Source organism: Triturus cristatus, chromosome 5_2, assembly GCF_964204655.1.
Source record: "Triturus cristatus chromosome 5_2, aTriCri1.1, whole genome shotgun sequence".
Taxonomy (NCBI): Eukaryota; Metazoa; Chordata; class Amphibia; order Caudata; family Salamandridae; genus Triturus; species Triturus cristatus.
In genome coordinates, this window is record NC_140588.1 from 351091967 (window position 1) to 351118270 (window position 26304).

A 26304-nucleotide genomic window follows, 5' to 3' on the forward strand; every position below is an offset into this window, starting at 1 on the left:
TAACCTAAGTTGATGATCTTAAAAGAGCCCTTTTGCTCATTAAAATATTCTCTATTTTTCTTCATTGATTTGCACGTTGTATTATTTTCTTTACTTTAATATTGTTGGTACTGCTTGAAGTTAGCATAGACGTCTTTGGAAATAGCCTGCTGCTTGTGTCAGCTTTAAGAGTTTTGAGCAGAGATTCTCTCAGAACTGTGTTTTGACCTAACCAGAGTGGGTTTAATGAATTGTTAAAGGTGCCCCGCTCCCAAATAATAACTCCACTTCTGACAAAGGGGTGCTGATGCTTTCTGGGACGTTTCTTCAAATTTACCTTACAGCAAACGTATAATATGTTCTGCCCAATGCAGCATTCACTGTGCCTCATTCACTCTTATTTCATGAATGGGGATTTTCTTACCTCTAACAAAGAGGAAATTAATATTTTCTTAAGGACGGGGAGGCAAATTTAATAAACAAGTTCTTACTACCATTAGCCCATCAGCAATGAAGAAATAAGAACATAGTGATACCCCTGCATTATAGTATATAGGAAAACAGACCACTACAGACAGGTAAAAAGCAGCCAGTAGACACAGAGCTAATGGATGTTAAGTTCAGACGTATGTACAAGGCAACTAAGACTGACAACTGCAATGGACTAAGCTAAGCCCTATGATTTAGGAATATTCCTGCAACAAAAGAAGGAAGGAGGAGCAGGAGGCCAGGGTGGGACAAATGAGCAGGAGAGACGCCAACATGGTTTTTATTTCCTTTGGTATTGATCGTTCTTGTGGATACTCCATCAACCTGCAGAGTCTATACTCTTCACATTTTCCAAATTTCCAGGTGTCAGACTGGACATGGAAACTTTTTTGATCACTCTCCTCCACTGGTAGATGGCCAGGAGCCAGGAGCGGAACAGGTATGACATCACAGGAGGCAAATAGCGCCATCCTGGCACACAGATGTCACTTGCTCATTCATTTTTTCTGAGCCCTTAGAGGCAGAGACGAGAGTAGCAACCGATTGAATGTGAGTGTACAGTGTAACAAACTAAGCAGGAGCCCAGTTGGCATCAGAATCCACGATAATCCTTCAGAAGGGGGAGGTAGACAAGATTTGTGAAGAATTTGGAGGTACTTTGAGTATCCACCAGAAAGCTTATGACAGAAGGTACATAACTTTCTTCTAATGTATACTCCTACCTGCAGATTTCTCACCTATAGAATACATTCCAAAGCAGTTCCTCCTCACAGGTGACGGGTCTAAAGGAGCGGTCAGAAAAGGAAATCCTTCCGCATGAATGAGTTTAGTGGCCATCCCTTATCGCTTCTGAGTCGCTAAGCTATAGTGCTCTGCAAAAGTGTGAAGGGAAGCACATGCTGCTGCTCTTAGACAATGAACACCCCTGGTAAGTGCTGAAGTTGATGAATTTGCTCTGATGGTATGAGCACAGATTCCCCCAGGTGGCCCCGAATTTGCAAGGACATTGCACATTTTAATGGTCAGGACAGTCCAGCATAATACGGTCCTCTCCTACACCATCTTGCACTTTCTACTGACTAAATATCAGATGAAGAGCTGGGAGTCAGAGCTAATCTCCCCTGTCCAGTTGATTTAATAACTGACTGTCCTAAGAACACCCAGGTGATAGAGCCTCTTCTCCTCCTTGGTTCGATGGGGTAGAGGGAAGAAGGTGGGAAGAGTAAAAGATTGCCCTAGATGGAAGGGGGTTCATTACCTTAGGCAGGAAAACCACTTTAGTCCTTAAGACAAGGTTATCTGGGTAAGAACAGGTGAAAGGTGGGCAGCCACACAGTGAATGCAGCTAGTTGATGTGTCGTGCCAACGTGATGCCACAAGAAAGATCATTTTTAAGTTCAATAAATGTAACTGACAACTATGTAGGGGCTCAAATGGGGCACCCATCAAAAAACAACTTCCAGTTCCAATTGGGGCATATCATGGGTCTAGGTAAATATATTTATGTGAGTACCTTCAACAATCTGAAAATAGTTGGGAAATTGAACAAGGGAGGCTGATCAAAAAGGTAAAAAGAAAATGTCAAAAGGACCTCGGTGTAACTTTTGACAGTGTACACTGCACACGTTTGCTGAGCTAACAAGGCAAAACATCAGATAAATATGCCATTTGTTGCAAGGATTTCCTGATGGTACATACACGCTACATGCAAGCCAGGCCTGACTGTATGTAGCATGAAGGTCAATAATTCTATAGAATGAGCCTGTGTAGGGCTTACGGCCTGGAGCACAATGGTTCTAAATGGCAATGCTAACAAGTGTGTGAGATCGCCATTTTGTTCTAGCTGTAGTGTGCCATTAGTGACCTAACAAAAATAACACAAGCACGGCAAAAAGGAATCTTCAATTCATAGGACCATGTGTGTGTTGTCAGTAGTACAGCAAGGTGCTTCTGCCTTGCACAGAACAGGCTTTGATGGAAGAAGGAAACAACATCTATTTTAGTTGCTTGCCTTTAGAGCGTTTCTATAACAGAGGCATTGTGTGTGTAGGTACAAGAAGCTGCACAGAAACCGCCCCTCTCCACATCCACAGAGAACAATCGGGAATAAAGGCATAAGAGACCCAGGAATCCGGATATAAACACTGATTGCTAGAGAGGACATGCTGGAGGACCATTAACCGACTACAAGCCGAATAGCTGTCTTAGATATGCAGGGATAGTTACATTGCTTGGCATATGTTAGGTAGGGAAATTACTAATTGCTCAACCTATATAATAACCATGAGGCCAACCGCGTATATTTGGATGTCTAGTAGGGATTAGACTAATCTATGAGGGAAAGTAAGAATGAGTGATGTAAAATGCTTAGGGTTTTTCCAATATTAAATTTCTTTTACACAATGACTGATGAAATTACCATTAATAATCTGATACATAAATTTTACATGCTAATTATACATAATACATAATCTACTATTGTTGAATACCAACAGCTGTGTGTGTCTATTGTTTCTGGGGACTAGGGTGAGGGTTGTGGACGTATATATCTCCCAGCACGAAAGAGTTTCTCTGGTGTGGTTGTCTGATTTGTAACACTCAGCATGAATAAGCCTAAGAGATGGAGAGAGACACCAGTCTTTTTTCCTCCAAAGGGGTTCCAACACATTATCTCCTTGGGGCTAAGGAGAGCCTAAGAGAAAGCCAGTCTGTTCTCTTTTTGTTTGAAGGGGTTGCAGAATGCATTATCCTCTTGCGACTATGGTGATCTAGCCATGCTTGCTACCTCCCCAAATTAGGAGGCTCACAACAGGATGCACAATACAATTCACAAACCTTAAAGGCCCTTGAAGTCCTGGGCCTCTGAGACAGACCACATATAGAAATGAATCAGACACCCGGAGCTATTTTACGATCCCCTTCTCAGAGATTGGCAAGATGTCCCCATCTCTTACTGGGGTTTGTTAAGCACTTAACAGATGCAAAGTATTAACCCATATTGTCACTGCCGTATTAGGAACCAGTCTTTGTGAGCAATGGCTCTGGAGTCAGAGGAGGCTGAACTAGGTAACTGAAATATACTGGAGAATATGCACCCGACCCTTACCAACCATTTAACAGTAAGAGGATTTCTATTAGAGGAGGGTGATGTAGTGTTAGTGGTCACAACAGACCCAGGATATATTACAGAAGTATATTACTACTGTCTGAACTAAAAGCTTCTGATGAGGCAGGGCGATTAACAAAATAGGTCAAGAATGACCCTCTATTACAGTGTGCTCCATTTATGTATATAGAAGGGCCTTTCACTTACTTTGAACATTTAGGTCCACTCACAATGGCAAGACAGACTTGGCAAGTGCTAGCTGGATACCATGTTCAGAACAAGATGACTTCCCTACAGCAAACCCTAGAGAGATGTTCACTAAGATGATAAGCATATATAGACAGTTGAGACAGTACACATTACAACACTGAGGAATTGAGATAGGGGACACTGTGCAAACATCTACACAGGCACAGACCATAGTCATGAATTCATAAATAGTATAATGGGATGCTGCCCAAGCTAATGGAACTTTAAATACAGATTTGGTTACCAAGGAAAACCTACCAATTAGCTGTGGTGTTTCCTCATTATACTGAATATTGAATATGCATTTATGACCAGGTATGACACTAAATGTACAACAGTGCCAGTCAAAGTGGCGAAAGTAAGTGGTGTACGAAGGTCGGGGATGTCCCCAGAAATTGACTAAATTTGGGGACACTGGAATGAACATCGAGGTTATATCTGTGATCAGTTTTGTTCAAACACTGGGGAAAGCTCAATATCTGACAACGTAGGATTAAATTCAAATATTGTTCATGCAGCTGATGAGGGAATGTTTATCAGAAATGTATGCTGAGATGTTAATATCATTTTACATATGTCAAAGCACGACCACATTTACCATGTGTTTTTTACACTGATATCAATAAAAAGATTTATAAAGAATAAAACAGTGTCAGTCAAGAGAAAGTGTGTTTGATACCCTATACTCTGTCGGAAGTATTGAAATAATACAGGAAGAACATAGAGCTTCATCTTCAGTAGATTTAGGGATGAAGCTTATAAGTAACAGACACAGTAGCTCAGATGGCTGTGGGTAATATTAAAAGGGATGCAACCCTAGTGGCGATTCACAGAGGTACACTGCACCTCCACAAGATCAGAAAAAGGCGGAGCTGCCCAAAATAATATGTCAAGTCTATGTCTCCACTGGGAGAGATACCCTAGGGATGAGACCACAAAAACTCCAATTAAAAACTACGAGGGAGGCACCTTCCTCCACACAGTATGGAGCTGCAGCACTCTCCAACCCTACTGGTATTAAATATTAACCTACCTGGGTAAGATACTCTCATGGAAAATTCCGTCCGATCCCAAAATAATTTTACTACATAGCACAGATGGAATAGGTGACAATAGGTACAAACAACACATATTTTTCAGGAAACAAATGTGGGATCACACTGCTTCACCTCCCAGCAGGTTCGCCCCTAAGCATTATGGTGAATGCAGTTCGCCAAGCGTGTGTACTTGCAAAAAGGTTCTCTCGAGTATTTCACCAGGTTGATGCAGATTGGTGCTGGCCTTCTCTATACACGTGTTTCTGGATTATTATCCGTCATCAGTAGAGATTAGGCATTTCAAATATTTAGGGTTGCTGAGCAGGCTGCCAAAGTATTCTCGGGTCACAGTACCTCTCAAGACGCGCAGGTGCCTCTCCATGAGCTTGTCAGCTCAGATGGCTCGAGGGAGCCTTTTAAACAGGAAACAAATGTGGGATCACACTGCTTCACCTCCCAGCAGGTTCGCCCCTAACCATTATGGCGAATGCAGTTCGCCAAGCGTCTGTACTGGAAAAACCTTCTCTTGAGTATTTCACCAGGTTTGGTGCAGATTTATGCTGGCCATCTCTGTACACGTGTTTCTGGATTATTATCCGTCATCAGTAGAGATTAGGCATTTCAAATATTTGGGGATGTTGAGCAGGCTGCCAAATTATTCTTGGGTCACAGTACCTCTCAAGGCGCGCAGGTGCCTCTCCACGAGCTCGTCAGCTCAGATAGCTCGAGGGAGCCTTTTAAACAGGAAACAAATGTGGGATCACACTGCTTCACCTCCCAGCAGGTTTGCCTCTAAGCATTATGGTGAATGCAGTTCGCCAAGCGTGTGTATTTGCAAAAAAGTTCTCTCGAGTATTTCACCAGGTTGGTGCAGATTGGTGCTGGCCATCTCTGTACACGTGTTTCTGGAATATTATCCGTCATCAGTCGAGATTAGGCATTTCAATTATTTGGGGTTGCTGAGTGTGCTCTCACATCCTGTTGTCTATTTAAAGTACTCCTGTGAGTCATTGAGCTGACAAGCTCATGGATGAAGCACCTGCGCGCCAGTGAAAAGTACTGGACCTGATATAATGTTTGGCAGCCTACTCAGCAAACCCCAAAATACAAGACTGTATTCTCTACTGATGACGGTTAATAAACCAGAAACACGTGTCTAGAGATCAGCACTATCTGCGCCAACCTTGGCGAAACACTCGAAAATATCGGAGCGATCTACAAGAGACTGCATTACCCAGAATGCCAGGGGCGAACCTTGCCTGAGAGGTCAGCGGTGTGCTCCCACATCCTGCTGTCTATTTAAAGTGCTCCCGTGAGTTATTGAGCTGACAAGCTCGTGGATGAAGCACCTGCGCGCCAGTGAGAGGTACAGGACCTGATATAATGTTTGGCAGCCTACTCAGCAAACCCCAAAATACAAGACTGTATTCTCTACTGATGACGGTTAATAAACCAGAAACGTGTCTAGAGATCAGCACTATCTGCGCCAACCTTGGTGAAACACTCAAAAATATCGAAGCGATCTACAAGAGACTGCATTACCCAGAATGCCAGGGGCGAACCTTGCCTGAGAGGTCAGCGGTGTGCTCCCACATCCTGCTGTCTATTTAAAGTGCTCCCGTGAGTTATTGAGCTGACAAGCTCGTGGATGAAGCACCTGCGCGCCAGTGAGAGGTACCAGACCTGATATAATGTTTGGCAGCCTACTCAGCAAACCCCAAAATACAAGACTGTATTCTCTACTGATGACGGTTAATAAACCAGAAACGTGTCTAGAGATCAGCACTATCTGCGCCAACCTTGGTGAAACACTCAAAAATATCGAAGCGATCTACAAGAGACTGCATTACCCAGAATTCCAGGGGCGAACCTTGCCTGAGAGGTCAGCGGTTTGCTCCCACATCCTGTTAACACTTATTTTTCCTGGGGCTCATGCTCGCCAAAAGGGATATCGCCCAACACTGGAATAGTAACACTTTGCCACCCTTAGGGAAGTTGAAAAAGCTTTTGATTGGTGCATGGGAATGGAATTGGCTGTGTTCCAAGCAGGGTTGCCCACAGAAACACCGAAGGATATGGCAACGATGGGCAGATTATTGGGGTATTGACCTACCTGCAGTAGAATCCCCAGATTCCCTCATATAGCGGGAAAGTGAGTTAATTGTGTAGCCTACATACATTGGACATAATTACCCAGAAGACGGACTGTATTGATGATCAAGGAGTGAGGTGGGGGGGGGGGATAATAGCCGGTTTTGTGCTCAGCTTAGCCAAGGTTAATTGTTTATTTTCTATTATTTTCTGTATTTTTCCCAATAGTACAATATGACAGCTATATTGAAACTTAACGATGTGTTGGCCTCAGGCCTCTGCTGTACCACTTTAAAGCCGAATAAACTTTGTCTTAACAAAAAAAACATGATGTAGAGTGAAATCTTTCAAAAGAAACAAAGCTGAAACCTAAACAATCCCGGGGGGAAAGCACAAAGTTCTGGTTGAATTAAAAAAGAAGCCATCATTTTATCATAAAGATGAAGAGCTGGGAGGATATTCCCTGAGAGACAGAAGAGAATTTTGAGTTTCAATGAGATATCAATCATCGGATTAGCAATATTCTTATTCTTCAGCAGATTGTGGAGATAAGAGGGCAGAGTCAGACAAAGATACTTGTTCTTCCCTAGGACAGGGGACAAGCCTATCAGCAGGGAAGAGGAGACGATTGAGGGTCAGGACTGTCAAAGCCTCCTTTTTGGACAAAAAGGGTAGCTGCAGCAAGGAAACAAGATACCTCACAGAATGAGTTCTATTGAGGAACAGAAATGGACTGAGGCCATACTAGACAGTGCAGTGGAAATTAACTATAGCCCACCAGAAGCTCAAACTCCACCTGATTGTGTACACATATTAAAACATAACGGGCATCTGAATGAACCAAATTTGATTTATAAGGTTTGGAAACAAATTGAAGATGATATATTGAACAAATTATGCTAATGATTTGTTTGGACTCGCTTATCAGATTCCTGTGTCATATTATCAGCTGAAGAAGATTGGCCTACACAAGAAATAACCAAGGCGCAGTCAGGAGAGGAAGTTATATGGGAGCATATTCTTCACTAGTACCCCAGCTGCTTAAGATCCAGTAGGCTCCAAGAGGCCTTTGAAAACAACATTGGAATGTTGCTTTGCGGGCCTTTACCGGCCTGTAAAAGCATGGAGCACTCCATTGTCTTCAATGGAGCTCCAAACATTCCAATGTTCTAATATCCTATATAGCTAGATACTCAAAAACACCACAAGGAAATTACAGTAACAAGGAATACAGTCCCTTGCCCATCAATGATGGGCACACCTTTTTGCCCAATTTCACAGCCTGACAAGTCTTGACAAATTGCATTAGGCTATTGCAGCTTGAATTTACACCGCTAAACATGAGCAGAACAAAATGCACATATCATTTGCAATTAGTCCACAAAATTATAGTAAACTGTTTTTTTTTTCTTCTCTTTTTTCACAAAGTCTGGCACCCAGAACCTTATTATTTGACCTCATATAGATTAGGACCAATCCGGTTTGGTTTTACAGAACTCCCACATGGGTATAAAAAGAGCCTAGGAGTGTTTGCTTCAAGAATATTCGATTTATCACAATGCAGTCTGAGTGTAGTTTCTTATGTCGCTGACATATACATAACAAATGATTTAGAAGAATATTTCCAGCATGTGGACAGAATAGTTACTGCCCTTGCTGAAGCAGGTTACAAGTTGAATTTTCAGGAAGGCCAAAATATGCTTTCTGAGTGCAATATTCTGAGGTTCTAAGTTATCCAGTGAAGGAAAAGTACACTGGGGGTCTTAGAAATACGTGGGACGTTTGAGCCTCCCAGTTGCCTCAGGAAATTATAAATATTAATGGGATTTCTAAAGTTTGACAGTACATATTTACCACATTATGCTGGGAGAGACTCCTGCTGATCATACCTACATTTGTCAAGAAAGATTCAAAGTAGAAACATACACAAATACAAATAGATTTACAGCAAGACATGCTTCTAACAGCACATTTACAAACAGCAGATAACACACTCAATTTGATGGTTGGAATAGTACCCAGTCTCTCTGGATACACATATATATTAAACAATGAATGAAAACTGTAACTATTGCTAATAAATTACACTTATAAACTTCATCGGAGGAGTGATTTCTCCTATAGAGAAAATACTCACTACAGTTCAAGCTGAAATCATCAAAAAAACACCTACAGCCCAAGGTAAAAAAACATACCCGAACTCACGTGCATTGCACATCCATTGGGTGCACTGGGCTATGAGTTAGGCCAGTACTGATGTTAGGTTTGAATATGATCCTGTAATAAAAATGAAAGAAATATAATTCTTACAATATCGACAGATAATACTAAGGTCCAAGTGAACATGACAATTTCTGGAGTATAATGAATTTTTCTACACTGATGGATCATCACAGCCAGCAACAGGCATGAAACAGCGGTATTCCGCTGCTTGCACAGCAGTGCAAGGAAGATTTGAGGGTTTAGAATTCAAAATTGAACATATATACGAGAAGACCTTTCGTGACTCTATCGCAGAATTAAATGTACTCCTCATAGCCTTGCAGAAAACTGACAAACCAGTTCCTACTTTAATCAGATCTGATTTAAAACAATGGGAGATGAATGATTACAGAGACTCGCTGGGAAAGGCGATAAAAAATAAGCAGCTGTGGGCTAGGAAAGCTGTCCTTTAACTACAGCTTCCACTGATAGAGGTCCAGCACATGCTGGCACACCAGAGTGAGGCAGTTTGCTCTAAAGGCAACTGCACTACTGACCAGGCTGTGAAAACTGCAGTGCATGTGCAGGTTTGCAAAGTAGCATAAATGATTAATTAAAAAAAGATCGACCCAGATATTCACTCACCAGTCAAATAATCACACATGAAAAAGGTCCTTACCCCTGGCTTTCCAGAAAAGTGCAACTACTTCCTAGGACAAGATGGGTTTCATACAGTTAGTATACCTGAACTAGGGAAATGATGCATCCCAAATTAATCTAATTAATTAAACCTGATAAAAGCCTCTCAAGTAGGAATAGGCTCTGCACGTTGGTATGTCCGCAATGCTACACCTCTTACAAGAGCATTACTGGTAGCCATAAATATCAAAACAAACTAAACAGTATGTACTACAATGTGAAATGTATGAAATAAGAGATAATTCTACATTGTAAGCCTCCGACAAAGCCCCCCACAAGCTCCATTGGATAAAGCAGCACATCTTGGACCACGTTGGTCATTTGCAGCCAATAGATAAATATAAAGTGTATACTGGTAGCGGTGAACTCATGCACTTTATGTGGTAATGGCCCCAGCACAAGGTCACAGTTCACACAGTCATAAAAGACGTGTTAGACTTAGTAGTGATGGTTGAAATTCATATATTTCATTCTGATCAAAGGCAAACTTTTACTTCTAAGGTATCAGCAGAAGCACTTGCTAAGGTGGAAGTAAATCTCTAATTCTCAGAACTGTTTAGACCTAGTTCAAATAGGGTTATGATGATAGCTAATGCCACGTTAAAACAAGCCTCGGCTGTGAGTGTCTGTTAATGGTGAGCCGTGGGTCTGGAACCTGCCTAGTGTACAGAGTTTGAAAAAATATGCCAAGACTTCTACTGTCTAACATGTCTCTGTAGAACGGTTGTTCGGAGTCAAAATGTATGCACTGGTTCTTCCTGGATGGGAGGATCTGCTTGATCAATCACCTCTTATCCTGTTGCAAGATTTGCAGCATTCCCAGGATGTCCAAGCCAGACTACAACTCCAAAGCCATATCCGGTGGCTGGCTGGTTACCAATGATTGGTGAGCTCATGGTAGATGGATTGTGATTGAAGGAAACATCCAGTCTAACCTATCAAGAACAGTCATACTGCCATCCTTACCTTGGACGAAGAGGACAAGGGTGGTGTCAGTGGACACAGTGGAACCGTATTAGGTGACCGATCCTATACATCTGACCAGTGCAACTTTTAAAACCACCAATGACTGAGCAACCAATGACTGTCACAGAAGGTGTCCCAGTGGGAATCCCCTCACATCAATGAACAGCAATCATTCCTAAGCACAGATCAACAAGTGCTAAGTGCTAAAAAAACTTTTAATAATGTGACATTACCAAGTGTATCAACTCTACAATTTGAAAGTAAGTCAGATGAAAATTCTAAATATACCAGTGTCTTTATCTCCCAAGATTCAAATGCAAAACTACCCGAATGTGAAATTATTCCATTAAGTGATTTAACTTTAGAGGATCTACAAGTCTGAGTAAAGAAATGAAATAAAAGTTTGCTTTGTAAAATAAATGGAAACATGCATGGATAGTGTGAAGAAATAAGTGAAACCAACTTGGAGCTATGACTGGCTCACATTTACATTAAATCACTGGAGATTTACCTCAGGACGTTGTTTTTTCCTTTTAAGGATGGTGCATGATGGCTATGTTACAGATATAAAACAAATCCAAATGCAGCACTTAAAATGATAGACAAGCAAAGTGATTTACACTTACCAGAGAAATGTCTCAAGAAAAAATAGTGGCCAAATTGCTGCAAAATAGAGCCTACTGGGACGAATTGGCACCTCATATTCTAGGGCCAAGAAAAACTGTACAGGTTACACACATTTTTTACCTTGATTTAGATGGCATCATGCCTTCAAGTCCTTATACATATGAATGGGACAGTGACCCTGAAGAATTTGCTCAACAAATTATAAATGTATGCTTCAGTGTACAATGCTGTTCTTCATTTTACTGTGGAAACCCATAAGCAATTGTTCTGCTCCAATCGTTATGTAGACTGGTATCTACATGTATCAAATGCACCAAGATCAGTGCATTGACATCAACGGTAGGAATGGTGCTTGGTTCCAGTAAAAGGAACTAAACCCAACTTTGAAACAAAATGTCCTTATTTTAAACTACATTCAGATATGAACTTTTTTTTATAATCAAAATGCAATGAACTTTTGACATATGTTTCTTTCTAAGTTCAAAGTGATCTATTGATTTGACTTCTTTTTTTGTTTAAATCTTTATTTTTTATTTTTTTCAAAACAACACAGTATCCCCCCCCCCCCCCCCGGACCCTCACTCGGGGTACAAGTAACTCATATATTTAACCAACAGAGAGCTGATTTGTACATAAAAGAAAAGAAAAAAAAAACAAGACATGGAAGGCAAACAGAATTTTGCGATATACGACATAGCAATATCCATTTTTCGCAATCAGTTTTCTTGCGTCCAGGCAATCAATGGTGCCCAGATCTTCATACCCCTCTTCCTCTTGTCCCTCCCTTTGTTCTTATAAATGGCAACCTCTAGACTGCAGGTCGCCAATAGCCGAGCTCTCCATTCGAAGAATGATGGGGGTATTGGATCTATCCAGGCTGAGGCGACACACATCCTGAAGATGGCCATACCAACAAATATTAGCCCCTGTTGCTCGCTTGGACGGCCGTTGTTGGAAACCCCCAACAATACTTCTGTATCTGCAATGTTAATCTTACAATGTAGAATCCTTGATAGAAAGTCGGAGATTTCAGATAGAACTTTAGTTAAAACAGGGCATGAAGCAAACATATGCGTTATATCGGCTGCCGGAAGAGCACATCTTGGACAAAACGTTCCATTCCCCGTCCCCCATTTTGCGAGTCTTTCAGGAGTGTAATAAAGTGAGAAAAATGTTTTGAAAAATTGTGCCTGAAGTTTCATAGACATTAAATGAGTTAACGACATATCATAGGCCTCGCAAGGGATTTGAGATATAACCCCCAGTCTGGTCTGCCATGTCGTCAGATGTTTGTTCATATCATCGGGTAATAGAGCATTTAATCCTGCATATAACTCTCCAATTCTAGGGGTCTTAACTAGTCTCAATTTTTCTATAATATCACACCGATGAAATTTGATAGGGCCACCCATTTTCCTACTATTGATTTAACTTCTTTAGATGAATAGACAATTTGGAATGGGAGCATACCAGGAAAATTGATATGGGGAACTGTAAACTGGCAAATTCAAGAGTCAAGAATCAGCTACTTTACTTCCAGCGTTTTACTTCATTGAATGCTTAATATTTCAGAAGGATATCATTCATCAAACGTATGTAGGCTTTGCTAACATTGATGAATTGCTAATACATTTAATACTGAAAAAGGAGTATTCTTTATTTTCAAATTGGAACTAGAAACGAGTACTAAGTAATGATGAAATGCAATCATCTATGGCTAATGGTACATTAATAATGTCTCTCTTGCATCTTGGAGAACTTGTATTTAGAGTTTGCAAACAAAAGCTACTACAGATTTGCTAAAGTATTAGCAAGCAAATAGAGAAGACCCTAGATATATAGCAGAGTGGATAGGCAAACTCAGTCAAAGCTGGTTAAATAATTTTTCATTTGATGCTGTAGAACAATATATTGACACATTGCATTAAAACTTAAATGTTTATGATTTTCTTAAAGGCACAAAACTACAGAGAAGAATAAAAGGTGGCCTGATTGCACTAACTCTGATGGTAATGACACACAAAACAGCTACTGAAGCCTTTCTGAAAATAAGAGGAACTGATGCAAAAATATCCAGGTAACAATTAAAATCAACAGATAACTTAATGTTAATGAAAAAGCTGAAAATATGTTTTTGATTTCAGAAATAGGCAGTTTCTTTACAGGGGCGCTGGGGCGTTGACCCCCTACGGCTGTGAGCCACTATCTCGCTGCCTACCTCATTTTTACAATTTAAATAGCCCTACCTCCATTCTTTTTAATTCCTTAAGGGGCGGGGCTGGTGCTGTCAGGAAAGAAGTAGGTGGGTGGGACGAGTTGAAACCAAGCTGCCCATGTCGGATTGGCCGGTATGGTTGTTCCGGCCAGCCTGACGTGCGCAGTTCAGCCCTTCACATTGAAGGCTAGCATGGAGCAGCGTCAGCGAAGACACAGCCCCATCAGTTTTTAATGGAGCGTTGTGCTCGCATGCCCCGTGCCAATCCAAGCACTGCTGTTATGCTGTTTAGAATTATAAGCAGCATAAGAGCAGTGCTTTATTTGGCTGGGGAGCTCAGGTTTAAACTGATTACTCATAAGTCTCTACACATTGAAGCAACCGCAGCGCAGAAGGTCGAAGATGGAGTCGTACTTGCCTTGATGTTCAGCGACAGTGTTGCCAGATTGGGCGGTTTCCCACACAAATGGACGACTTTTTTCCCATTTGTGCTGGAAAACACGGCCCTGGCGGGTTGCGAAAAGTTGAGCAACATTTGCCCTTGTGTGCGCAAAATTCATGGTTTCAGTGGCGCCCAGAGGATCTGTAACAATCAGGGCTGTCAATCATTCATAGCGCAAACGCGCTACTTATGACTGCCCTGTTTCTTGTTGATGGCCTGCCCCCAGAGAGAATGGTCCAATGATCTTGCGAGGGGCAGGCCTGTCATATATTTTTTATTAAACTTTTGAATCATGCAATTTGCCTCTCTTGGCGTGGGCGCGCAGCGCGGACTCGGAACGCAGTGGTCTGGCGCGTGAGAGGCGGAGTCACAATTGTCAAGGCAAGGGTGCTGATTGGCCTACCCTGCAGCCTGCTTCTGTTGCGCGTGGAAGTCCTTAGGTGCCAGCAGGTGTATTAAGGTAACATGCCCACTTTTCCTGCTCTGACCCTGTCAGCTGCCCCTCTCTCTTCCTCTTATTCCCTCTCTTTCTGTCTCTCTCTCGCAGCTCCTCACTGAAAACCGTGCTTCAATAAACATCTCTTACCCTCGGTTTCCTCTGCTTTCCTTCATTCGTTCCCCTGTAAAATGGATCCAAAAAGAAAGAAACACTTTTATTGGAAATGTCGGGGCATATTATCAAGCATGGAGTTAAAATGTTTTTTTTTTTTCAGACAGCATCTTACCCTTGTGCATATTTTGAATTAAGTCGCATCCAGGTGTTTATAGCGGGGCAATTGGGGGGTAGCTGAAGGCAGAGCTAGTTTCTCTCAGTGGGACAGTATGGTGTTCAGTGGGGGTAAAGGATTTGGTACTAAGGCCAGAGCTGCCGAATTTGGTACTGGGGAACCATGTTCAGCCTTTGAGTCCAGTCCACCAGACCACTCTCCTGAGGAAGTACATTCCCATGCTTGACCTTAGAAGCCACCCAAGACCTTAGAAGCCCTGGTGTCTGTCCACCACAATCCATAATGAAGTTCACCTCCAGTTTTGTGGGCAGGCCTACAAAGCAGCACACCCTAGAGCAACATTGACTCTGTCACCGAGGTCACAGGTTCCTTGAGGCCAGTCAGCCTCACCCATTGGTACCTCCATTGGCCTTGGTTCAGCAGGAGTAGTGCAACTCACCAAAAATTGGCAATGCAGGATTTGCACGCACACCAAATTAAGGGGCATATTTACAAGGGAATGGCGAAGTGTGGCGTTAAGCAAACATTGCTAATTCTGAAAACGCAGGGATGCGCCGTATATAGAATGGTGCAGGACAGCACTGCTTTTTTCCTAGCGCTGGTGCTAAACTCAGCTGCATAGCACCAAAGCAGGCACCCTTGTACCATAGTGCAAGGGTGCCAGCGTTAAGGGAATGATTGTTTATGTGCAGGAAAGTGTCCCTTCCTGCACTTAAACAATCCAGAATGGCGAATTGTAACTTCTATGTGTGCTGCATTGTGTAGCACACATAGAAGTTGCAAGTCATCATTTTTTAAATGATTAACTATGTGCAGGAAGGGGCACCTTCCTGCACATGAGCAATCATTCATGGCACTTTGCTGTTTCTATTTGAGCTGCACAATGCATCACACATAGAAACAGCATAAACAAGGAGAAATTTCGCCATGTTAAGACCAGGTTTTCCCTGGTCTTAATATTGGCACTGCCTCCTGTTTACGGCACCCTTGTATATAGGGGGCAGCGTCAAAATCAATGAGTGTTGCAGAGGAACAAAGGCCAGCCTGACAGGCACTCTTATTGTTCAGGTCAGGCAGCCAGAAGCTGGACATGTGCTAATTGCACAGACTGCCAGATGCCTGAACTGAACATGAACATTGCCAGGCTGAGAAATTCACACCCTTTGTGTGTGACCTCAGTTTGGCAAAAGTGTCTCAAGGCCCTCCCCCATGTGATGAACGGGAGCGCCGTGGATTGCCTCGGACCTGGGCACTTCAGTTTTAAGCCCTGAAGTACCGAGGGCAGAGTGTCAATCAGTAGCACCTAGTCACAGAGTAGGGTGGGGTGAGCAGTCTCACTGACTCCATTTCACTCTGTGACGAGGTTGGGACTGCTGCCTTCCAATCAGCCAATGAGGGAAGGCAGCAGTTCCAACCCTCCTGGGACCCCTGAGGCTTCCCTCTTGGAGATCTGCAGTTAAGGTAAGTTTTACGAGTTTTTTATGTTTTTATGTTTCATGTGAGTATGTATTAATGTATGTGTATCTAGCTAGCGCTATATACTCTCAAATAAATTGATAAATGTGTTAGTGTTGTGAATGGGTGTGTGTACGTGAGTGACTGCATGGGTGTAAGTGAGGTGTATGTGTGACCACCACCTCCTCCCTGGTACAATTACCATCTGCCACTGTATTTAACACAGAGACCATTTTGTTATTTACAGCTAATATGTCACAATCCTTCTAATATAGCAAAGTGAGGTATGACCGAACATCAAGAAACTGCATGCAAACTAAAAGGCATTACTTTAGAACCTTGTTTTTATCCTCAGTCTTTTGTAATTCCAAGGTTGTTAAAAAGGGTTACTTTGAATAATAAAGACTTATTAGCAGACTCAACAACTGCATAGCATTTTAATTCTGACTATGTGTTTCTGCAGACCAAGTGCTCTTAGTATATTATGCTTACCAGTGTGCATGATATGACTCCTACACATTGTAGACCCCATTCTGCACATGCATAGTAGTGCTTTAATTTACAATTGACATTTATATAACCATAGCTTTATGCGCTCTCCTAAGAGGCCAAGTATGGATGTGCATTTAGTCAGAACACCTTAATGACCCAGTGGCAGGCACTTTGAGAAAGCAGAGTGGAGGGAGTGTCGGTGTTAAGGGTGTCACCAAAAGTTCTGGGAAATTGGGTAATTTTCCTTTCGGCTGCAACAGCCTTGCCTTCATCTTTACCCAAAACAAACAAGCATTTACAATGCAATGGTCTCGGCATTGTTAAAGTTAGAGCTATTGGCATTGCTCATGACATTATTTTTGTTTATGTTTTTGTTTTTAAAACATTTAAAGAAACGGCATTGTTATTTACAATGTCAATAGCTTAATCACTCACTGTTCGCTCTGTTGCATATCCTCAGTGGTCTGCTGACCTTTCACCTTTGTACAGCAGCGCAGACCGTCAGGAATGAGATTCATGGGAACCACTGCTGGCGAATGCCTCCAGCCATGCCCGACCCCAATCCCTGCCATAAATCCGATGTCTGGGCTTCCTGCAGAGCTCCAGTCCCCGCCAAGGGAAGCCTCTCATACATATATTACAAAATACCCCATGCCACACTCCCACAAAGACTCCTCAGGGGAACAGTTCAGATCACCAGTACAATAATATGGGCGGGGGAACCACACAAACCGCACTGAGGACACTCCAGACATCAACTTATGAAGGGGCACTGCACTGCCTCATATGAGGCAGCATCGCTTCATATAGTGAATGTCTTGGCATATACACAAAGCAAGGAACCGCCATTCACAACAGATCACCACACACCTGGACCACAAGGAAAGGCGCATGCAGTCTAAGAGCAAGCCGCCACCACTCCTAACATTAAATCTCGGAATGCCAGCCAAGTCTTTCAATCTTCCAAGGTCGTAAAAACAGTACCACTAAACTGCACAAAAAGTATGTTTCCTTTGCTTAGAACTGGAAAACGTGCTGTATGACGTGCTGTATAAGCATCACAAAAAAATACACAACACACAAATAGGCCAACATTCAAATGGGGGGCAGGAACAAGATTATATATAGCATCATAGCCCAGGCTGCATATTTAAAACATCCAAATCTCCTTGGAGTTAAAAGCCTCTATAAACGCATTCAGCCACAAACTATAGGGCCAGTCCACTCCTTAGTGACTTGAAATGTCCTTATACCGTACCCCTGAGAAAATGATCCTCTATGTAATTCACGCTACCCAAAAGAACATGTTAGACAAAACGTTTGACTCCCTTATTGCCACAAGAAGCATATATACTTAGCCACGTGGCCGCCACCTCAACCTCGCACCACTGCACTGTTTCAACATAGGATTTAAAACGGCTAAGGGAAAGGAGTTAGGTAAAAGCCTACCATGCAACAAGGCAAGGAATCCACGACATTAGTTTACAATGTCGCTCAGGAGAATAAGCCAGCAAAGGTCAACCATTTACCCATGTGAAAACATGTAAATGGCAAAGGTGAAGTACTGGGTATTTTAGACCCAGCGGTGCAGGGGCACACACCCTATGACTTCTGGGTTCACCCTGTTCCAGACCTACAGAAACACAGAGTCTTCTGGGTGAAGTCAAAGATTAATTTATTGGCTGCAGACCAATTACAGGTATCCTAGAAGTACAACAGCGTGTATGTTCTCAGGAGACTGCTGAAAATCATAGGAATGGACTTCATCTTAAATACCCTTTTTCTTGCCTCAAGCATACATTCCTAGGTTTATGATATGGCCATTACAAGTATACATTACAAACGAAAAAGCAGAGTCATGATGACCATCCCACATTCCAGTTCGGCCAGCCCACAATGATTTACACAGTAAGGTTCAGATCCCACATCGGATGTCAATAGACCCCCCAATAAACATGAGCATCTCCTGTTTTGGGAAACAAGTCATAAAGCCGGAACAAGCAGGTGTGAAAGAGATTAGCCGGAGGATTGTGTAGAATGAAAGGGTTTTATGATGGGTCAAGCCCTGATGCTAATCACAGGTGGACGGAGGAAGGGGAGCTCGTGAGACCGGTTTGACCTGGGGCAGCAGAGCCAGCTGCCCAGGTCACAGAGAAGTCAGAGGAGAAGCCCATGTAGTGTGAGGCCCGTATTTACTCCATTATAGCCTATGTGAGGGCAATGACAAGATGGCCACTGCTTCCAAAATGGAACCCGCGTAGTGAAGCAGAATAACGTGTACACAGTGCATTCATAGCTAGAACGATATATAAAGCACTTGTACATACCGCATTTACCATTTGCGGTTTGCTAATACCAAGATAGACAGGGGTAGGGCCCTGTTCCCTACGCGGTCCCAGAGATTAAAGTACGACAGACCCTCCTTTTGCCCTTACATAGGCAATCACTATACTCATCTTAATCCGAGTCCAGGTCAACGTTCACAAAGTCATGGAGATGTTGCTGTAGCATCATCCTATTACTTAGTTCGTCCCTCGATACAGGTTTCCTTACACATAAGGTAGCACAGAGGCCACATATCGCAGGAGCACACTGTATGCACAGACAGAACAGGAAAAGAATGGCTAAGATCATTCCAATGACCATCAGAACTTTCCAACCCCAGGCAGATATCAATTCCCAGAACCACCCCACCAGTGACCAGTCTCCCTTATCCACGTGTATGGATTCAGATATTTTATGGAGTTTGGAGATGGCTTGATACACTGTTGGAGCATTATCTGGTATGAAAATGCAGCAACTAGATTGGATGACCTTGCATACCCCACCGCGGTCTGCAAGAATAACGTCTAGAACCATGCGGTTCTGCAAAGTCATAAGGCGATCCGCTTGGAGCTCAGCCGTCAGATTACCAAGGGCACCAGCCGTTACATTGACAGTGGATTCAACCACACGAGTCAGCTGTCTCAGGTTCCTACTATTCACCATAGGTCCCCAAAACGGCAGGAAACCCAAAAAGAAGTCTCCCGCTTCCTGACCGGCAGTATCCTCCTTACTAATCACACCTCTCACAACTCTGGTCTTGTGATAGTCAGAGGCAGCAGTAAATGTCGGCGGTAGCAAGTTCGCAATATATCATGTGCCCGAGAAATCAGGGGGCAGCCATGTATATGCTCGGTCATTACAGATGAAATATGTGCCCTTGGCAGCCAAAAACGCAGGGGAAAACTGTGACGGGAAGGTGTACGTTTCAGTACAGTCACTTCTTCCCAGTTGAGCTCTAGGATTCTGACCATTACCCTGTAAGCAGAACCGACCCATGTGGGGTACGACCCAGATTGGAGATGAGATTTTTCGCTGTCTTTCACCCAGACTAATACTATACCCCGTCGCGTTCCATCCTACATAAGGTCTCAACTCTTCTTTGGGAATGGATGAGTATGCATCGATATCCCTACTCATATCGGCAACTCCTTTTATCAAAGCCTTATTATTGGTGATAGGTCTGATGGAACGCGGTTGGCGAGGGGAGTACGTATCTAGAGCATAGAGAAACATGGTCTGGAATGCCCATGACGATCCATTGTAACTATACGGCAGCACCAGGTAGGGAATACCCTTGTTAATGGTATGTGGCATTAACCCACACACCCAGCAATTGGTCGTATTCATTACTAGTTGGTGCTGGTGCAAGAGCTGGATAAACGAGTTATTTACGAACTCTGATCGTCTGGTCTGTTCGTACTCAGGCAAAGGGTGAAAAGAGTGAGAGGAGGCAGTAGAAAGAGGTATAGGCTGTTCAGTGGGTGTAATGGGCTTTTGAGCGGAGAAAAACACAAATCCTACAATAAACATTGTGATACTACACAGTGTAAAAAGGCACAAAAATACAAAACATTTACTTTTTACAATTCTACACATCCTTGCGTTAAAGTTCATTTCCTCAATCGGTCTCTCCATCTTAAAAAACTCCATCCTCTACTCGGGCCGCTCGCGGCGGATGAGTTTCTTCTGCTAAGGAGTACGCCTGTCAGTCCAGGGAAACGCCCTAGACCAACCAGAACCGTTGACCTAACGTCTTCGGCCTGTACCCCAAAGTCTTGGCACCGCGACCCTGCGGCAGAACCCGGATGGTGGTTCGAAAAACAAAAATCAAGAAAGTCCTTCAGATGGGAGAGCAAAAATGTCAAAAAGGAAATAGTGAGGAAATCTTTATTTGTCCATGGGCCTTGGTCTCAAATTATAGCGGAGACGGCCAGGTGCTGTTTGGTCTTGAAACAAAAGTTCAGGCTCAGTGGTGTCCAATCGATTTGATGGTGCCACAGCTTCCTGCAGAATATTGTCACTCTCTTGGTCTGAAACTGTGTCTCTTATGCGTGCGTCACTGAATGGTACAAAACGAGGTACAGTGTCTGTCTCAGAGTCGGCGATACCCTCCTTGACCCACTGGTCATATGGCAGAGGCAAGGGGACTACTTTGCAGTGGGTACCATGGATCCAGTGCTTCTTCCCTTTTACTCGCACTGCTGACCTTGTCGACAGGAGTACAAGGTGAGGGCCGATCCAGCGAGGCTCGTCGTTGCTCTTACGCTGGAAATTTCGGATCAGGACCCATGAGCCAGGGTTGATAGGGTGTCCAGGAGGTTCAGAAGCTTGGGGAAGAGTATCATGTACCTGTTGGTGCAAAACACGCAGTTTAACAGTCAAATCATACAGGTAATCGAGTAGTACTGGATGCTCAATCTCACTAAACTTCGTAGGCCTCGGTACACCCCATACGTTGGCCGGACGGCCAAAAACGACCTCGTAAGGGCTAAGTCCCACTCGTGAGTGTATGGTCATTCTGGTGGACAGGAGTGCTAAAGGCAGAGCGTCAGGCCATTTAAGACCGGTGCTCGCCTGAATTTTGGCCAGCTTGAGCTTTAAGGCTCCATTGTAGCGTTCTACTAATCCAGCTGATTGGGGGTGATTTGCAGCATGGAACTTCTGCTTTATCCCTAGCCCTTCACATACATTCTTCATCACTTTACCCACAAACTCACTTCCATTATCACACCACACCATTCTTGGCATCCCAAACCTAGGGAAAAATTCCTTTACAAGGGCTTTGGTTGTGGATAGGGCAGTGTTATCTTTCAAAGGATAAGCCTCTATCCATTTTGAGAAAGCACAAACAACCACCAGTACATATTTCAGGTTGTTGCATCTTTCCATGTGAATAAAGTCCAGCTGCAAAACTTCGAATGGACATGATGGGGGTGCAAAGTGACCAGCTGGAGTTGGGGTTCCCCTACCAGGGTTGTACTTCAAGCATACCATGCAATTCTTGACCACATTCTCTGCACACTTGGGAATCCCGGCATTCTGCCATACAGGAGCCAACAACTTGCATATACCTTTCGTACTGATATGTGCCATTCCATGTGCCATCGTAACCACTGGAAGCACATATGCATCAGGCAATAACCATCGCTTATGTTCTGTCAGATCAATCCAACAACCATTCTCATCCAACTTACCCATACTTTCTCTCCACTTGCTTAACTCTTTCTCTGTGGCTTCAGCCTGAAGCGACTTCACACTCTCTATTGTGTTCTCACACATTCCCACATCATTAACCCATCTTGCGGGGCCTGCAACATACATTCTAGTCTTCACATTCTGTGCTGTTTCTTTCGCGGTCTCATCAGCAAACGCATTCCCACGTCCAACATCATCTGTGACTTTCCTGTGCGCACTGCATTTCATGATTGCATCTTGCAACGGTAGGGTCAGTGACTCAAGGAGATCATTCACCAACTTGCCATTCTGAATTTTAGCTCCATGCGACGTCAGGAACCCACGCTCCTTCCACAGTCGCCCAAAATTATGAGCCACGCCAAAGGCGTACTGGCTGTCTGTGTATATATTTACTCTCATTCCTTCAGATAACACACACGCTCTCGTGAGGGCGATTAATTCTGCTGCTTGGGCCGAATTATGTGGCACTCGTGCAGTTTCCACGACCGTGTGTAAAGTCGTGATAGCATATGCAGCAGTCGTGTCACCATTAGGGAGTTTGAAACATGAACCATCCACCCATAAAGTGCCATCACACTCAGTCAGGGGAGTATCTTTTAGATCTACTCTCCCTTTCGTCTCTTCTTCTGTTCTGAACAGACAGTCATGTTGCTCAATCTCATCTGAGTCTGCTGGAATTGGCAACAATGTAGCTGGATTCAGCGTATTGCATCTCTTTATGTGTATGTGATTTGCTAACAGTGTGAGCTCATAACCTGATAATCGCGCACTAGTCAAGTGTGTGTCTTGGTTCTATTTAATAATGTGTCTACAGCGTGTGGAACCATAACAATCAATGTATTGTCCATTACCAAACCAGCAGATTGTCGGATAGACATCGCTGCAGCAGCTGTCGCTCTCAGACAGCTTGGCAATGCCCTCGCTACAGGGTCCAAGGTTGATGAAAAATATGCGCATGGGCGCGGTCTGTCGCCAAAAGGCTGTGTTAACACTGACAACGCACATCCATCTTTCTCGTGAACATACAATGTAAAAGGTTTGCTGTAGTCAGGAGTGCCCAACACAGGTGCTGAACATAATGCATTACGCAATTCCACAAAACTTTTCTGGCACTCTTCAGACCATGGGATAGGATTCGGTGTGTCTTTGCATGTTAAGGCTACTAAAGGTTTTGCCAACAAAGAAAAACTAGGCATCCAATGCCTACAGTATGAAGTGATGCCCAAGAAAGCACGTACTTCTCTCTGTGTTCTTGGCACACTCAACTGTGCAATGGCTTGAATTCTTTCTGGGGTCAGTTTCCTTCCCTCCTTCGATAAGAGATGACCTAAGTAGGTCACTTCTTGTCGACAATATTGCAGCTTAGAGAGAGACACCTTGTGATGGAAAGCAGATAAATGGCGCAACAATGATAATGTGGCTTCTTTACAAATCTTTTCAGTATCCGCGGCAATTAGTAAATCGTCCACGTACTGAATCAGGATAGCGCCACTAGGTAAAACAAGTGCATCAAGCTGCGCTTTCAAAGCTTGACTGTATATTGATGGACTTTCACAGTAGCCCTGGGGAGCGCGTTTGAAGCGGAAGCTTCGGCCTCCCAGACTAAAACCAAAAATGTCTCTGCTCTCTTCTGCAATTGGGATACTAAAGAAAGCATTCTTTAAATCAATCACTGAAAACCATGCAGCAGAGGCTGGAATCATCGTTAACAAGGCAGTTATATCAGGGACAACCGGAAACTGTGGCACAACAATCTTATTAACCTCTCTGAGATCGATCACAAATCTGTAAACAGGTGGCTGTGAAGGGTCCGTTCGTTTTAAGACAGGTAAAATCGGACTATTGCAAACGTTGCCTCTTGTCTCTTCAATCACACCCTTATTAATCAAGTCGCTGACAATGTCTAACAATGCTTTCTGCCCTTCATTAGAGATCTTGTACTGGGGAATACGTGGCAGTCTGACATTAGCCTTTAAAGTCACCACATATGGTGGTATCTCCAAGAGGCCCACATCATTGGGACCAGTAGCCCAAAGGGCATCCGGAAGGGATGATAATTCAGGTGGCATTGTATTTTTAGACAAATACATTGGGGAAATCACTTTCCTACCTAAGGTAAGTTGTACTCCTGAAGGAGAACAATACAGTGTAGCATGCAATCTTTTCAACAAATCTAATCCCAGTAAATTCTCACCACAACCTGTTGTTAGGATCAGGGGTGCTTTCAGCTCGCAAGGTCCAACAGAAAGTGACATGGGACTAGAAATCGGGTTCCTAACCGGGGCGCCAGAAAAACCTACTGAAACATTTATATCGCCAGACAAAGGTGCGCCAGGGAGTTTTGAATGCATGATTGAACTCTTTGCAGCACCAGTGTCCAGCAGAAAAGGCTCTGTTACATTTGCTGTAGTTACCTCAACATACGGTCCACTCTGATCCACTGGCACTGAAACAACTCCCTCTCTCTGTCTATGGCTGTCCTAGTAATCATTACTTTCTGCATCACCGTCCTCTGCATAATAATCATTATTATAATACTGGGTCGTATTACTAGTCGCGTTAGCTTGCTGATCAAAGCTATTGATGGTACTTTGAGGCGGCAGAGGACGCGCGTTCTGGGGAGCATTTCCACGCCCTCTGCCTCTAGGAGCTTGCTGACCACCCCTACCTCTTGCGCCATACGCATTACCGTTCCGCTGCATTAATTTAGGGCAACTATATTTATAATGACCTTCCTCTTTGCAGTATGAACATTGGTTGGGACCTACAGGGACACGTGGTTGATAATACCCGTTCATTTGCTGATTGTTCTGAAACTGTTGGGGTTGGTGATAGACACCTTGGGGTTGTCTATAATTATTCTGACCTCCACGTGGCGGATAGGCCTGCTGTAAAAGGACCTTTGTCTTTAATTCCTTCGTTTTCTTTTCTGTTCTATCTTTCTCGTCTTTATCTCTATTTTCATAATACTGTGCAGTAGCCAGTATTTGCGCTGAAGAAGAAACAGCCCAAGAACTTTCTGAATCTTTTAACTTTTTACACAGGTCAGGAAGTAGATTCTGCACAAACTTATCCACAAATAACCGTTGGCCACCCTCAGTACTCATATCCTGCCCACTGTGATCAATAAACGTTTCTTCAAACCTAGTAAAGAAGTCTGACACTGTCTCATCTTTCTTCTGCTTACATGCAGATAACTTGTCCCAATTTACGCGCATCGCAGGCATTATTGTCTTCATATACGTGATGATTCTACCAGGCAGTTCAGCTACTAAAGGTTCTGGTTTCGCGCCACCAGTTTGTCTAGCATCAGCAGCAATAATGTTAGCCCATGTATCCCCTAGTTCTGCATCGTGATCTACATTACGAATTGACCCCCATAGAGGCTGTGGAACAACATTACCAAACAACATGTCTATGTCGGCCAGATTCATAACGCATGACCCTGCCGTCTGTGACAACTCTTTATAATAACCTGCTGGGTTTTTACGGGGATCAGGTAAGGACTGCTTAAGTGCTAACACCTCAGAGCGCTTCCATGGAACATGCACCCAAACACGCTGGAAATGCGCTGGCACAGCGGCGATACCGGCGTTAGCATCAGCTGCAACTGCTTCCTTCCATACCGGGGGAACTTCTCTCATGGGGTATTGTCGCGCTTTTACCTTTTTCCCCACAAGGACATCTTGTTCAAACAATGACTGTTGACAATCATCATTCCTGAAGGACAATACAACCGCAACTGCTTTATCTACTTCGCGGTCCACAATTATACCAGTTCCAAAATCAAACCTCACTCTACACAATTCCTGCGGGCTCAGATTTTTACCACTATCCTCCAATTCTTCACAGAGAATTTCGCACATTTTCTCAAACACATATCTCTGTTTTGGGGCATCCCATTGATGGAAAACGTTGACAACTGATTCCACATCATACAGTGAAGGGAAAACAATCCATCTACGCGCCATGTTATCTATTACCTTTTTCTCATCGGGGTTAGGCAA